The 17,500-nt window shown below is 41.2% G+C and overlaps 1 long non-coding RNA gene across 9 annotated transcripts; it reads right to left on the minus strand.

Annotated features, from left to right (window-relative positions):
* Positions 1-337: 337 nt before the first annotated feature.
* Positions 338-14,022, minus strand: LOC135097311 (uncharacterized). 9 transcript variants are annotated; one of them, XR_010265590.1, is made up of 9 exons: positions 13,674-14,022; positions 13,092-13,540; positions 11,870-12,039; positions 8,090-8,226; positions 7,764-7,896; positions 7,314-7,453; positions 6,508-6,680; positions 5,988-6,153; positions 5,331-5,688 (listed from the first exon to the last, which is right to left on the minus strand). It is a non-coding gene; the product is annotated as an uncharacterized LOC135097311 (long non-coding RNA). The 9 variants fall into 9 exon arrangements; XR_010265596.1 differs by lacking the exon at positions 13,674-14,022 and having other exon boundaries at positions 7,327-7,453; positions 7,785-7,896; positions 13,092-13,666; XR_010265594.1 differs by lacking the exon at positions 13,674-14,022 and having other exon boundaries at positions 7,327-7,453; positions 13,092-13,666.
* Positions 14,023-17,500: the final 3,478 nt, after the last annotated feature.

The following is a 17,500-nucleotide window of genomic DNA, read 5'->3' on the forward strand; positions in this document are numbered from 1 at the left end:
GAGGAGGAGGAGGAGGAGGAGGAGGAGGAGGAGACAGGATGATATCATATTTTGTATTAATTCAAAATCGTAAATACCAGAACTTTCTGACTAATGTATAAAATTTCTTGTATTCTGACTCTCCACACACACACACACACACACACACACGTCCGATGGGCCTAACGACATCCAATAAAATCTAAATTAGGCTTATAAATTCTGCAGGAAACACTTCAGGGTAAAAAAAATATAAATAAATAAACTTTATTTTTTTCCCTTCCTTCAGTGTAAAATATGTTACGAGTTCCAGTTTTGTTTCCATGTGTGTGTGTGTGTGTGTGTGTGTGTGTGTGTGTGTGTGTGTGTGTGTGTTTACGTGAATGCTTAGGAGAGAACACACATGAAGTCGCAATAATAATAATAATAATAATAATAATAATAATAATAATAATAATAATAATAATAATAATAATAATCCCAGGTATATTGTACAGGTACTGACGTCTCACCTGCCGCCCACATCTAATTGGAAGAGGAGGATGAACGGAGAATCACCAACATACCTGTAAGAAGAGGAAGACTTGTGTTAATGTACGGCGTGAAGAAGAAAAATAAAAAAAAACAAGAACAAGAACAAGAACAGACCACGAAAAGAATAAGAACAGGAAAATAACAAGAAAAGAACAAGAACAAGAACAAGAGGGCGATGACATCATACAAGAAGAAAAAGAAGAAGAAGAAGAAGAAGAAATAAAAAAAAGAGAAGAAAAAGAAGAATGAACAACTGGAGAAAAAGGAAGAAAAATAACCAAAGACACGACAAAATAAACAAACTTAACAAATCAATAAGGAGGTCCACAGGTGACACAATTCTCACCTGTGTCTTCAAAGCTCATTAATGGAAGCGCTGGATAAAGGTAGCAGTGTTATTACCAACATTACACCACATTAACCAAAGCAAATCAACAAAATGGTCCCGAGTAAGTGTGTGTGTGTGTGTGTGTGTGTGTGTGTGTTACATTAATGGTGATGCGTGTTTGATAATGAAGGAAGATAGCAGCATAATGAAGGAGAAGAAGGAAGAAAGGAGAGAAGCTTTGGGTGGAGACTTCATGGGTGGAACAAACAAACAACCCACGCCACTAAATAATGTTTTGTCCAGCTCGGCAAACACGCGCGTTGTCCGTAACATATGCGCCTGTTATGCCCGGGACGACTCCTCTGGCTTTGGAAGTACTGCACATTTAAAACGAATATTCACAGTCTATAAAGTTTACGAGCGAATAACCGTAGCGGCGCCGCGGAGAAGGTAAAGAACAGGGAACACTTGCAGTGGACGCCCAGCCATTGACATCACGGGCGCCGGTATTGTGGGAGGCAAGGGAAAGAAGCAAGGAAGGTATGGATGGACTGGTGTGTGAGTAGATCTTGCCTTTACAGAGGACAGAATACCGCCTTGCTGGACGCCTAATATTATCATTGATTATCTTGTTTTTTTTTCCCTTTGTGTGTAAGAGGGCCACTGGTCAAGGGTAACAAAAGACTGATGAAAGAAAAGGCCTGTTCAAAGTGCCAGTCCATAAAGAAAGGGCAGAAAGGATCATGGAAAAAAGGGAAAAAGGAAAAAGAAAAGGAAAAGAAAAAAAAAAAGGTTTAGGTGATGTTTTGTTTGACTGTTTGACTCCTTAATTGACTGACTAGCTATTTATTTATTTATTTATTTATTTATTTATTTATTTTTTACGTGCGAAGGTGTACAGTAAAAAAAAAAGTTCTCTATTTTGTTGCTGCATAAACATCAATGAAGGAGGCAACCAAGTAAATTATCAATCAATCAAGCAAGCAAGCAAATCAATCCATATATTAATAAGCACAAAAAATCGCCTAGAATATATAAGAGTCTAGTTCTGGAGGTGACAAATTAACTGACTGACTGACTGATTATTGAACTGACCAACTGATGAACTGATGCACTGATTGCTTAACTGACTGACTGAATGACTGACTGACTGACTGATTATTGAATTGACCAACTGATAAACTGATGCACTGATTGCTTAACTGACTGACTGACTGACTGACTGACTGACTGGCTGAATGACAGACTGGTTCCCTGATTGGTATTTTGGCGTTGACGTAATAAATCTAAGGCTATCACCAAGTAGGATATATAAAGGAACACAAAGGAAGACAGGAGTAATGAGTAACCATGGCAAAGGGTTGGGGATTGCTTGTGAGCGAGAGAAAATTAGGGGTGAGAAATGAAGGGAAAAGACACAAGGAAAAATGAGAAAAAAAAGGAAAAAAAAAAGACTTCTTAATGGGGAAACATGTTTTAATCGCTAAGGAAATAAAGTTTGTTATTGATAGGGAAAAATATCAAGTTTTTAATTAGAGAAAAGACAAGGAAAATGAGAAGAAAAAGAACGAAAAGACTGTTCTTAATGGGGAAATATGCTTTAATCGCTAAGGAAATAAAGTTTGTTATTGATAGGGAAAAATATCAAGTCGTTAATTAGAGAAAATACACAAGGAAAAATTATAAAAAGAAAAAAAAAAAGGAAAACACAATTCTTAATAGAGAAATATGCTTTAAACGCTAAGAAAATTAAGTTTGTTATTGATAGGGGAAAAATATCAAGTTGTTCATTAGGAGGTTATCAATAAGGGGAAATTACTCAATAAGGAGATGACGTTAGTAATGACAGGTAATTTGTGAAAAAGTTATAATTCTAGAAGTTGAATCGTAGTTCTTAATAGTAAAAAAAAAATGTTAACAAATTTATTAATACGAAGTAAAAAAATAAATCCAGCTTCTTTAAACACAAACAAACACAAACGAAGGGCAAACAAAAACAAACAAACACCAATCAATCATAAAATCAACAAACAAAATTACGAACCTTTCAAATTCCCTCCCTCTCTCTCTCTCTCTCTCTCTCTCTCTCTCTCTCTCTCTCTGGTGCCCGCGGCTGGCCTCTCAGGTATATGGAAATTTATCGAGCTCGCCAGGTAAGCCAGTATTGTTGACACAGGTAGACAGGGGGTCAGAGTAATGGCACCTGTCCCCATCAGAATAAATGGGGAATTCAAGGGGGCGCCTCTCCCTCTCCCCCTCTTCCTCTTCCTGAGACACGTTGACTTTCTCCGGTTGGTTAAAAGTAAATTCATATTTTGTATTGTAAGTTTTCTAGATTGAGTTTATTATGTTCGATGCATTCGTTGTGTGTGTGTGTGTGTGTGTGTGTGTGTGTGTGTTAGTCAGGTCATGCATTTACCTTAACACACACACACACACACACACACACACACACACACACACAAATGTTCCCTACGGTCTATCAGTTTCCTCCTCCTCCTCCTCCTCCCTCAACAGGTTAATCAAGAAGGCGACGGCTCACTAACGCATCCAGCTGTTATGACCCTTCCCAGACCAGCTGACCTCGTCACAAGGGCCTCTCACCACCAGTCTGTTGTGTGTGTGTGTGTGTGTGTGTGTGTGTGTTCATGTCACTGCTCTCTCTGGCAAAGGTTCCTCAATTGGTGGGTTTTTCCACGGCAAGCAGATGATATTTTTCTTTGTGTCTACACAATCTCTTTCCTTCCTCCCTCCCTTTCTCTTTCCTCATACATAATATATTTCTATCCCCTTCCAGCAGCTCTTGTCTATCCATCCCTTTCCCTCCCGTTCTCTTATTCCCCTTCCTTCCTTCCTTCCTTCCTTCATACATTATATAACACCCCTCCTTCCTATATTCCCCTCCCATCCCTTCACTTCCCTTTCTATTCCCTTCAAGCAAATTTATTCCCCTCTCGAAGCTTCTTTTCTTCATTCCTTCCTTTCCCTCCTCCATACAGCCTTCCCTTCTCTTCGTTCCCTTCACATCAAGAGCCTTTCATCCCTTTTATTCCGTCCAGGCTTCACTCACATGCCGCGTCAAGAAAATATCTGATTAAATCTGTAAATCTGAAGTGTAGTTTGCATCGTATTCTGCTGACACGTGTAGTTCCTCCATCCAGTATTAATGAAGCGAATGAAACAAGGTGTGACTGGCATTCATCTCAAGGCACAACTGACGCGGCGCCCACTTGATCCCGCGTCCCTAGTGACTAAGGGTGACACATCTTGGCCAGATGACCCCTGTAAATTTACCAGTGACTCCGGTACCAGATGACCATTCAGTACCAGTGATCCTTGTGCCAAATATTCTACAGGAGTACCAGTAATAAGTCACCCCCTACAGCCCTAGTAGCTCATGACCCAAGTAGACTCACAAGCACCCCGTTACTGTGTGGCATGTTACTCGTATGTGTCTCATGTTCCCTCAGCCGTCATCACTTTGGTTTGATAACACTGTCCCTTGCCACTGTTATGAGGAGACGATCAGCAGGACACAGGAATTGCGACGGAGTGCAAATGGCAGACACTGGAGACAAGCGTGGCCCGTCCCTCGCCTTGTGACCGTGCTTGTACCAATAACTGCCAGCAATGAATGACATATGTGCCAAAGCTCCCGGCACCACACACAGCCAGCCCATCACACGCCTTCAGAATGTCCCTCCCCCACCTCCACACGCCTGTCTGAAAGCCGTCCCGGTGTCAGCTCCATCAAATCTTGTTTTGTAACTCCCCTCAAGCCTCCCCTTCCCTTCAGTCTCCCCAGGATCACCACACCAGCTGTTCCCTCGCCGTGTTTCTCAGAGTTGCTCATCACTCCCAGAAAAGAGCTTAATTATGACGCTACTATGTAAAGCCACGAAACTGAAATCTGTGAAGAAAGATGGAGAAATGTTTCAGCATTACAGTGAAATCCCTGCACACACCACGCCCCGTGTGTGCACACACTGCACCGCTTAAAGGTAACATGGGGAGGAGGAAAAAAGGAGAAAATAGACGTGGAATAATACTTAAAAGAGGATAGGGGACAATAAAGAGGACAAGGCGAATAAAAGAAAGAAATATTGTGAATTACGTGCGAAGGGAAGCATGAGAGAGAGAGAAAGATAAACAGATGAAAGAGTAAAAATTTACCCACACTACCATATTTGATTCATATTTTGTCTTGACCTAATTGCTCATGGAATTTAATTAACTAATGTTTTGGGCATTGCTGAACATTGTTTTGAGTAATATGAACAAATTCCTCTGTATGACTTTCAGTTACATATTGGGAGAAAAAAAAAAGTTTCTTTCTGGTCAGCCTTTGGGACACAAACTGCTGTAATAAATTTTATTTCTTGAACATTGGTTTTACTTTGTTGAGGAAGGAGGGTTAGGTTAGGTTAGGTTAGTTAGGTTAGGTGATTGTTAGCAGTGCTTAAAACCCCTGCAGTTGTATAAAAAGAAGTTTGCTCTTGTGTACATGTATTTAATTATTGGTGCTGTTACAAAATTTACCCATATAGTCAATAAACATAACCAAGAACCAACTAAGCAATGGATTATAAATAGGAGTATGTACAGTACCTCTGGCAGTCAGGTCTGAGACAATGACCACTGCAGTGCTAGATAACATTATTGTGCTCTAATGCATTCATGATTTACACCAAGTTGATTTGGCTTTACATGTGAACTTCTAAGTGGGTGATAATTGCAACATTCATATCCATGCAGGTGGGGGCCTCCAGATGAGACAACACACACTGCTGTGGAGTTGGTCATGCTGTGGATGTTGTCTCACACAACATTTGCAGGACTGCCATACCCTGAAAGTGATGGCACCACACTGCATAAGTAAACTAACAAAGGTCAAATTACATTTTGTAAATTAATGCTGTTTTTAAGTGCAGTACTGTAATGTAACAATAATTGTGCTACAGCATCATCTTCCATGGGGCTGGCAGCATCATGTCCAACACTCATCTTCATGAATGTTCATCTGCACATTTGCTCATCAACTCAGCAAAACCATGTGATAAACACAGACATGACTAGGTTGACTGCTAATTAAAAGAAAAATTTGTCAATAAAAACATCACTCAAAGAATACCAGCTTATTCTCTACCTGCAGTAATGACAGCTTTTTTTTTTTTTTTTTTTCTCCAGAAGTGTCAGGGCCTCTAGGACCACAGCCTTCCACCAGCAGTGGTGTTGGAGCCATCCAACCCTCTTCTGCTGGTGTCGCTGGGTCCACAGGGGCCTCTGGATTTGACAATGCTGTATCATCTGCACTGGATGAGAAGATCTTTGTTCAAATTATGCTCATTATAGATGACTACATGCAATGGTGAATAACATGTTAACATGTATTCAGTTGTGTCCTCCAGTACAATGAACACTGATTATACAACTCCTGCCACTAAGTCTGTTGTTCTTGCTACTCTGACCTAATTTTTTATTTTATTTTTTTATTATATTTATTTATTTTTTTTTTGAGGAATACATCTCTGAGGCATATAAAGTGTTGATTCCATAAGTGCATCACACCACCAGCCTGGGTACAGTATAGCAGAAAGGTCCAAGGAGCAAATGAGGTAAAAGGACACAGCAAGATAGCATGACATGTAACTTGAAATACCACTTACTTTGTAACTTGAGGTGTAGTCATGTTTGCTTCTAAACTGTATTTCAGATGGCCACTCTGACTTGGAAGTTTTCTCTCAAGCACAGGAAACCCAACAGCAGATTAGTCTGAGTATGGACGAGCTGGTGATGGTGCAGCTGGCTGTACAAAACATGTCCCAGGCACTTTGACAATCTGTTGAAGTGCAGAGGAACATTGTGCATTCATTGCAGCAGCTGGTAACACTTACTGAGCACTTCATTAATGCCAACACCACCCACCAATAATTTATAGCATTTTAATGTTTACCTTTCATAAGTTTACCTTTATTAAGTTAATTTATAAGACTAAGTTATCAAATTAAGTTATATTAAGCAATATTTCTTTTCTGTAGAATTAAGTTGTAGCAATTCTATCATTAACCTCGAGCAGCATGTTAATGTTAGTGCAATATAATACCAAACTTCACTGTGATACCTACAATGCTTCTGTGTTACTTAAAATACAAAAGTAAGATTAGTGTTTTGTGGTGACCTGCTGGTGGACATTTCTGTAAATAAGTTTATTTACTTTTTTTTTTTTTCAGGATGTGAACTATACTCATATATGTTATATTTTTCTTTTTCTTGCAAAGACTTTGGTAATTGGTAATTTTATTTTATTTTTAAATAAATCTACAGCACTTTTTTAATCTATTTGTGTTATTCATACCTAATACTAGCAAGCCACTTAAGTATTTGATGAATTTAAATGTTGCACTGATCTCTTTCATTTAGTATGCAGTGATACATGGAAAACCATTATTTCACTCATTACATGATTACTGACCTCACTTCCTTACTTCAGTGCTGGAAGAAGTTTTGTATGATTTCTTGCTACACAATTCTGCCTGAAGCACACTGACCCCTCTACAGCACAGCAGGGTTGGTATCAGCATGGGGCACTGTTTCATCCTCAAGAGGTGGTAGCTGTAAGCAGACTTTTGTGAGGGTCTGAGAGGTCTAGGGACTGGAACCTAACTGTTCCATTTGTTTAAAGTTATATTGTAGAGGAACAGTCATGTAGTTTGACATTTAGCATTCTGATGATCTAAAACTAGCCCAAACCATAATGACTTTCAGACATCTTTGTAGGAAAAAAAAAAAAAGAATGTTTATTTTTGTTAAATGATGGTACACTTCTGACAAATTTCATTACCCCAACAACAAGTGTAAGAACATTCATGACTGTACTCGGTTAAATCTAATGTCCATGATACAGATATATCCTGTCAACTACCAGAAAAATAGTGACAAGTACGTATGTCATCAGGAACTTGATGCAGCAGTTGTGTAGGAGCAGGCAAGTATTAATTATTTTGACACACTTGATGGGTCTGTACTGCAAGCCACCTCCACAAGAGTGCAGGCACCTGTGAAAAGTGAGATTTCATACTACAAGAGGATTCATTACTTATAAAAGAGTATATCAAGTGTTCATTTATAACTAATGTCAAGGCTTATCACACTATGTTTTCTTATGCAATACCAGTAACCATGAGCAGTCACATGAAAATCAATAAAATACATGGTTGGGTAAACATGTGATGCAATAATGCTATATACCTGGCAATCTGGAGCAGTAGCTGAGGATCACTTCACTTGCATCACAAACAAGTTGGATGTTCAGAGGGAGTGATACCTTTTCCAGTTCAAGTAGAGGGCCTCATCCACACTTTGGCCCTTCATGGTAATGTGGCTGCCTGTGCACACAAAAGAAACTATTACATGATCATGTTACACAGTAGCTACATATATAGGAGGAGGCAGTAGACACCTGCCGAAACGATAATTACTCCCAGTGAGGTGTGCAGCACTGTTCAGGGGGTGCTGTGAACTTATCATTAAACCCAGCTGTGACCTCACTGAACGTTTCCCTTTGTGTCTCACAACACAAGGGGGTAGTCACAGCCTGCCCTCTAAAGACAACTCTCTTCCTCCACACAAAACTACAAGCACCTAATAACACACACACCCTTCACTCAAAAAATTTTAAAATCATGGCGACTCCTACACCAGCCTCGGAGTCCCCATCTGGGAAGGGGACCATAAATGTCCCCAGGTCGGACTGCCTTTCCGTCGACGACCCTAAGTGTCTTGACACCCCCCTCAACTTTTTCTTCATTAACTTCTGCAACATTCGCGGTCTAAGATCTAATTTTCAATCTGTAGAACACCACCTCTCCTCCTCTAAACCTCATCTTCTTTTCCTCACTGAAACTCAGGTGTCTGAGGCAACTGACAGTAGCCCCTTTTCTGTTCCCTCCTACTTTCTCTATCCTCATTTTCGATCCAAAGCTGGATGCTGCGTTTATGTGCGCAATGACTTAACCTGCTCTCGTGCCCACGCTCTTGAATCTTCCGAGTTTTCCACCATCTGGCTACGACTACAGAGTCATTCTCATACTAAATTTATCTGTGCTGTATACCTCTCTCCTAACTCCTCTGACTATAAGAAATTCTTTGACTACTTAACTTCCAAAGTGGAGCACATTCTGACCCTCTTCCCTTTTGCAGAGATCTCCATTCTTGGAGACTTCAATGTTCACCACCAGCTTTGGCTTTCCTCTCCCTTCACTGACCATCCTGGTGAACTAGCCTACAACTTTGCTATCCTCCATGACCTAGAGCAATTGGTGCAACACCCTACTCGTATTCCTGACCGTCTTGGAGATACGCCCAACATTCTTGACCTTTTCCTGACCTCTAATCCTTCTGCTTATGCTGTCACCCTTTCTTCTCCGTTGGGCTCCTCCGATCACAATCTCATATCTTTATTTTGTCCTATCACTCCAATCCCTCCTCAGGATCCCCCTAAGCGAAGGTGCCTCTGGTGTTTTGCCTCTGCTAGTTGGGGGGACCTGAGGCGGTATTTTGCTGATTTTCCTTGGAATGACTACTGCTTCCGTGTCAGAGACCCGTCTTTGTGTGCTGAGCGCATAACAGAGGTGATAGTGTCTGGCATGGAGGCGTACATTCCTCACTCTTTTTCTCGTCCTAAACCTTCTAAACCTTGGTTTAACACAGCTTGTTCTCGTGCTATACATGATAGAGAGGTGGCCCACAAAAGGTACTTAAGCCTTCCTTCACCAGAATCTCATGCACTTTATATTTCTGCCCGGAACCATGCCAAGTCTGTTCTCCAACTAGCCAAAAACTCCTTCATTAACAGAAAATGTCAAAACCTTTCAAGATCTAACTCCCCTCGTGATTTCTGGCATCTAGCCAAAAATATCTCCAATAACTTTGCTTCTTCTTCTTTCCCTCCTCTACTTCAACCAGATGGCACCACTGCTATCACATCTATTTCTAAAGCTGAACTCTTTGCTCAAACCTTTGCTAAAAACTCTACCTTGGACGATTCTGGGCTTGTTCCTCCCTCTCCTCCACCCTCTGACTACTTCATGCCTCGTATTAAAATTCTTCGTAATGATGTTTTCCATGCCCTCGCTGGCCAAAACCCTCAGAAGGCTTATGGACCTGATGGGGTCCCTCCTATTGTTCTCCGAAACTGTGCCTCCGTGCTTGCACCTTGCCTAGTCAAACTCTTTTAGCTCTGTCTGTCAACATCTACCTTTCCTTCTTGCTGGAAGTTTGCCTACATTCAACCTGTTCCTAAAAAGGGTGACCGCTCTAATCCCTCAAACTACCGTCCTATTGCTTTAATTTCCTGCTTATCTAAAGTTTTTGAATCTATCCTCAACAGGAAGATTCTTAAACATCTATCACTTCACAACCTTCTATGTGATCGCCAGTATGGGTTCCGTCAAGGCCGCTCTACTGGTGATCTTCTGGCTTTCCTTACTGAGTCTTGGTCATCCTCTTTTAGAGACTTTGGTGAAACTTTTGCTGTTGCCTTGGACATATCAAAAGCCTTTGATAGAGTCTGGCACAAAGCTTTGATTTCCAAACTACCCTCCTACGGTTTCTATCCTTCTCTCTGTAACTTCATCTCAAGTTTCCTTTCTGACCGTTCTATTGGTGCTGTGGTAGACGGTCACTGTTCTTCTCCTAAATCTATTAACAGTGGTGTTCCTCAGGGTTCTGTCCTGTCACCCACTCTCTTCTTATTATTCATTAATGATCTTCTAAACCAAACTTCTTGTCCTATCCACTCCTATGCTGATGATACCACCCTGCACTTTTCCACGTCTTTTCATAGACGTCCAACCCTTCAGGAGGTAAACATATCACGCAGGGAAGCCACAGAACGCCTGACTTCTGATCTTTCTAAAATTTCTGATTGGGACAGAGCAAACTTGGTATTGTTCAATGCCTCAAAAACTCAATTCCTCCATCTATCAACTCGACACAATCTTCCAGACAACTATCCCCTCTTCTTCAATGACACTCAACTGTCCCCCTCTTCTACACTGAACATCCTCGGTCTGTCCTTTACTTATAATCTGAACTGGAAACTTCACATCTCATCTCTAGCTAAAACAGCTTCTATGAAGTTAGGTGTTCTGAGACGTCTCCGCCAGTTTTTCTCACCCCCCCAGCTGCTAACTCTGTACAAGGGCCTTATCCGTCCATGTATGGAGTATGCTTCACATGTCTGGGGGGGTTCCACTCATACTGCTGTTCTAGACAGGGTGGAATCAAAAGCTTTTCGTCTCATCAACTCCTCTCCTCTAACTGACTGTCTTCAGCCTCTCTCTCACCGCCGCAATGTTGCATCTCTAGCTGTCTTCTACCGCTATTTTCATGCTAACTGCTCTTCTGATCTTGCTAACTGCATGCCTCCCCTCCTTCCGCGGCCTCGCTGCACAAGACTTTCTTCTTTCTCTCACTCCTATTCTGCCCACCTCTCTAACGCAAGAGTTAACCAGTATTCTCAATCATTCATCCCTTTCTCTGGTAAACTCTGGAACTCCTTGCCTGCTTCTGTATTTCCACCTTCCTATGACTTGAATTCCTTCAAGAGGGAGGTTTCGAGACACTTGTCCACCAATTTTTGACCACTGCTTTGACCCTTTTAGGGACTGGCATTTCAGTGGGCATTTTTTTTTATTAGATTTTTGTTGCCCTTGGCCAGTGTCCTTCCTACATAAAAAAAAAAAAAAAAAAAAAATATATATATATATATATATATATATATATATATATATATATATATATATATATATATATATATATATATATATATATATATATATATATATATATATATATATATATATATATATATATATATATATATATACATAAAATATGAAAACTTTTTAATGCTTAACAGGAACTTGAGGCTGTGAGATACCTTTCACTCAAAGGAAACACCGATGAAGTGATAGATTATAACAACAGCACTAAATTTAAAATAAAATACATTATTGTTAATCTTACCATCAATGGCCCCAATAACCGTTAGGAAATTTTTAATCCTGAAGAACTGGTGTGCAGTTCTCCTTTGATCAAGGTGTGTCGGAGGCATCTTGATTTCCTGCACTGACTTATCACTCAACACGGTGCACACACACACTTGAAGACCCTGCTGACACTTGCTTGCATAGGTCCTGAAAGCAGATTATAAGCCATTAGTTTTCATTTTATTTATTTATTTATTTTAAATAAGATATATGTTTCTGCTGTAAGAGAGAGAGAGAGAGAAAAAAAAAAAAAAAAAAAAACAGCAGCAATGTAATGTGATCCTTGTAGCTGTAGTACAGTGTTGTTTCCATGAGTGCAGCCGTATTCACGCACACATTACATCTGTCAACTTTTTTTGCCAGCAGTATAATAAATCAAGTTATCCTCAAGACAGTGTTAGAAACATGTCAGAAATAAACCTACAAGTCTAGAAATATTTGTACACATGAATAATAATGTGGTGTGTGAGGAAGGGACAGCCCCAGGGGTACTTGACAGAAGGTTTGGTAAGGTTGGCATCATCCCTCATCCCTCCTTATCAATTGTGCACTCACATATTTTGACACTATTAACTAATCTTGGCATGTTCCTAACACTGGATTACAACTTTATAAACTGTGGCATGCAGCAGGTTGACTTTTATGCCTTTTATCCTTGAAAGTCAGCCACACTTAAGTATTATTCACCACACTGAACATCAGTTTATTCACCTACAAAAGTTATTTATGGGATATTATGCAATTTGTTTACACAAAAAGTAGTGGTAATTGTTTGGAGTCCTCTCTTGTCCTTATTACACGTCTATCCTCTTCCATTCTTTCACATATACAGTACCTCTTGATAAACCTGAAACATATATGTACCCCCATCCTTCAGGGGTTCCACAGGTTATGCTAACTTATAGTAGTGTCCTTAAGGGTGGGTCTAGCCCCTGTGGTTATGTTGGATTAGGTAATGTTTCTTATAAAAGTGTACGGTGACTAACCTAATCTCTGGGGGGCCTTCGCCCATCCCTTGGACTCCCTGAAGGGCAGGGGCACTTCTTCCTCGCCTTAAAGTTACGTTTTATGTGTATCTAAAGGTATATGCGAAGAATGTAAGAGAATAGACCATTAATAAGGTCAGGGAAAGGGCTCCCTGATAACTTCCACAACAGCCAGCCCCTGTACTGAAGCATGCAACACCAGTATCATCTTACCAGCAGTGTCTCCAATGACGTTTTGGAAGGGCCCACTGGCAAACAGTCTCTGGGCCAGCAGAACCTGGGTGTGAGTTGGTAATGCCTGGCTATGCCTTGTCCTTCTCTCCAGCTGAGGCTGCATCTCCTCAAACAAGAGGTTTAGTAGGTCTGCCGCGGGAAGCGATATTTGATCATGAGCTCATTATCACTCAATGCCAAGGGGTCGTGGCGATCCTGAAAGCGCCTTTCTTGCCTCAAGGCACGAACGTGGTAGTATGTTAAGAAAATATCCAATATATGCACAAGAAACGACGAAAACAATACGTAATCACAGTACACACTTGTTAGTGGGTGGGGGAATGGGGAGTGCGCACGTGTGGGACAAATCAGCCTCTTCATTTGTTTTCAGTGTTCCATGCAAGATTTCACTTTATGCATCACAAAACCATGCTTCCTTGCTGGTAAAGCTTGTAAACAATTAAAAAAAGGTTATTTTGTGCACATAAATATTTATATAAGAGTTTTCAGGCGAGGTGGAGTTAACCTACATCACCTCAGGAGGTTGTAACTTTACAACCTTGCTACTATGGCAACACCAACCTCTTATGCGTTCGTGGATACCATATGGCGGTCCGAGGTTGATAATGGGCGCTGATCGCAGTTTGTTAAAAGTAGCAACCGTTTCGTGGATCTGGCCCCTGGATGCTTAAGAGAGAGAGAGAGAGAGAGAGAGAGAGAGAGAGAGAGAGAGAGAGAGGGAGAGGGAGAAGGTGATGGGGAGAGTAAGAGGGGAAGGTGAGAATGTCAGTCAGGTGATGTTTAGGTAAATGGAAGGTGATAGGGAAAGATTACGGTGTTTGTGAAAAGAAAGATAAGAAAAAGTGAGAGAGAGAGAGAGAGAGAGAGAGAGAGAGAGAGAGAGAGAGAGAGAGAGAGAGAGAGAGATGACAGGTTATGTCAAGGAAATATGGAAGAGAAATGACGAAGAGTGAAGGAAATTTGAGCGACACAGCAAATGTACGAGGGAAAATATAAAAGAAGAAATGAGGAAGAGAAAAAAATGAAGAACTATAAAAAAAAAAAAAACAGACGAGAAATAAGTGAGAAAGGAAAGAAGTGAGGGAAAGATGTAATATTAAGGCGAACACACACACACACACACACACACACACACACACACACACACACACACACACACACACACACACACACACACACATCAGACAAACCAACAAGAATTGAATGAACCGTCACCATCACCATCATCATCATCAGCACATTATCACAGCACAGCCATCACAGTCGCATCACCTTCAAATCACCACCTCCCCCTTTCTCCTCCTCCCTCTCCCTCCCCTCTGCTCTCCCCACCTTCAATTTTCGAGAGAGAGAGAGAGAGAGAGAGAGAGAGAGAGAGAGAGAGAGAGAGGAGAGAGAGGAGAGAGAGAGAGAGAGAGAGAGAGAGAGAGAGTTAGAGAGAGAGAGAGAGAGAGAGAGAGAGAGAGATCGTATCAGTATGTTTCCCCCAACCCCCCGACAAAATTACCCAGGTGAAGAAAAAAATGGGAAACAAAAACAAGGGTCAGCTGGAGGAAAAGGGAGGAAAGGTAAGGGGAATAGGAGAAGGGAAGAAGGGAGTAGGAATGGTGAAAGAGGGAGGGGGTGACAGGAAAGGGCTCACATATTAGTTTCCTGCTGTCATGGTGATCTCTCTCTCTCTCTCTCTCTCTCTCTCTCTCTCTCTCTCTCTCTCTCTCTCTCTCTCTCTCTCTCTCCTTGCAAACTTAATGGACTGTCATAGCATCATTAGCACTCAAAGGATTAACAGGTAAAATACGAGTATATAAATTCTATCTTTCTTTTCTTCTCTCTCTATTAACCCAAACATTTTTTTTTTTGCAATAGTATCCAGAATTACCAAAGAATACCCATACCAATAAAATATATAAACTTTGTAATGAATTAACCTTTCCCCTTGAGTAATTACAAACGTGACAAAAGCCAAGCACACACCAAACAACACAAGATAAAGAGTTGTGATTGGTCTTCCCTCTGAGTGTTACCACCTCCAGGCAAGACGAGACCAGACCCAGGCCCGCAGGAAGCAACACAAGGCAGGCTACACACACCCACTGAATCACGCAGCTACGGACGTACTGCACCAGCCAATCAGCGCTCACTTTACAAACACTCCTTGCATCGTATCCTCCCTCCTGCATTTCTAATTCGACTCTTTACTTTCCTCCATTCCTCTAACCTGTTTCCTCCCTCCTCTCTCCCTCCCTTCACCCTTCAGTTTCCTTTCTTTCCCTCTCCATGTCCTTTTTTTTTTTCTCTCTCTCTCTTCCTTCTTCCTAACTTTTCCTCCTCTTTCCAGTTTCCTTTCCCCTCCATCTTTCCCTCTCTTCTCTCCTCTCTTTTTCTCCTCACCTACCTCTCCTCTGAATACACGAAAGAAGTGAGAATGAAAAGAGAAGAAAAGAGAAGAGAGGAAGGGGAGAGAAGTATTGGACTAGTAGTAGTAGTAGTAGTAGTAGTAGTAGGAGGAGGAGGAGGAGGAGGAGGAGGAGGAGGAGGAGGAGGAGGAGGAGGAGGAGGAGGAAATGAAGGAAAGAGGGAAGGAAAGAGAGCAGAGAGGGAGAAAAGGGAGAAAAATGAAAGAAGGAGGAGGAGGAGGAGGAGGAGGAGGAGGAGGAGGAGGAGGAGGAGGAGGAAGTAGGAAAAGGAAGGTGGAGGAAAAGGAAAACAGAGAGAGAAGAGAAGAAGAAAGAAATACGTAGGAGAGAGAGAGAGAAGTGTAGAACAGAGATGGGAGGAGGAGGAAGAGGAGAAACAGGAGAAGGAGGAGGAGGATGGGGGAACAGGTCGCCTTGCTTCACTTACCTGCTTAACTAATGAGATGCAAATTTGCGAGCAGTGATAACTAAGGTTGACACAGGAGACAAAACCCTTCCACTCCTGCAACAATTAGGCCTCCTCTCCCTAACACTCGGAGAGCCTACTGCAATTCCGCTGGAGAAGGAGAGGTTGGCTGAATCTCTCTCACTTTCAATCTTCTTCTCTCCCCCCTCCCCCCTCTCTCTCTCTCTCTCTCTCTCTCTCTCTCTCTCTCTCTCTCTCTCTCTATCTATCTATCTATTTATTTATGTTTATATATTCACTTATTTATTTCTATTTCCATCTCCTATAAGGTACAGTGGCGGACAGAACTCTCATTTTTATTACATTTCTCGTGTTCCCTCAAGCTTACGTCCACGAATTCTCAGACACTTTGTTTTCTCATCAGGATTATTTACAAAAGCTGCAGAAATCAATCTTGACAGTGTTTTCTTTCATTCTCATCTTAACCTTCCCTTACTTTTACCACTACTAATACTATTTCTGCAAACACCAGTACTCCCATTATTACTATTAGCATGTACTGTTACTACTACTACTACTACTACTACTACTACTACTACTACTACTACTACACTTTTCTAGAGCAACCAAAGAGATACAGGGGATGAGGGTTATTCCTTACAAAAAGACAGAAGCTTTTAGATTTACATTTTTTACAGCGACATAGGTTAAGAAGGGATCTGATGAAAGTCTAAGTTTTACAGGGGGTACAATAAGGGTGACGTAGCCAAAATTCTCAGGATCAGTAATGAGGATAGAACAAGAAATAACGGGTTCAGTCTTGAAAAGGTTAGATTAAAAAAAGAGATAGGATTGAATTGGTTCTCACAGAGTGGTAGATGAATGGTATAGACGCAGTAATTAGCTTGTTAGTGCTGAGTCATTAGGAAACTTTAAAAAATTAAGACAAATTTATGGATGGGGATGATGGGTGGAAACAGGTTGGCACGTTTGACACAGGGAGTGCCACGTGTAGGCCTGATGGCTTCCTGCTGCTTCCATTATTTTGTGTTCTTAAGAGATCAGTAGTTGTGTTCTTTACGGTGTTTTCATATTGCCAGTTTAGAATTCTTGACTACAATCATGACTATGACTACAATCATGAAAACAGTCTCTAAAACCACAAATTATCCCCGCCACAGCCTGCTACACGTGAGGGACACAACGAGGAAATGTTTACGAGTACGAGTCAAAGTCTTTCCGCCTCGAGCACCTGTCTTGCCTGGTGGTGGTGGTGGTGGTGGTGGTACCTGGTGAGTTATGGACACGCTGCCTAGTCTGTATTCAAGGCTCCGTGTGGCTCTTTAAATGTAACTTCCTGTGATTACATGTCATTAATTCCTTATTTTTCAGATCAGTGGAGCGATAGCATCTAATTAATATTGCTGACCATCATTACTCACGCTGTTTTGTATGCGAGTCAGATGTTAACGCGTAATACTGTGACTATATGTAATTATTAACTTTCTGATCATTCGCTGCACAAAGTTTTCTACTTTCTCTCACCGCCATTTTGTCCATCCCCC

Source organism: Scylla paramamosain, unplaced genomic scaffold, assembly GCF_035594125.1.
Source record: "Scylla paramamosain isolate STU-SP2022 unplaced genomic scaffold, ASM3559412v1 Contig17, whole genome shotgun sequence".
Taxonomy (NCBI): domain Eukaryota; kingdom Metazoa; phylum Arthropoda; class Malacostraca; order Decapoda; family Portunidae; genus Scylla; species Scylla paramamosain.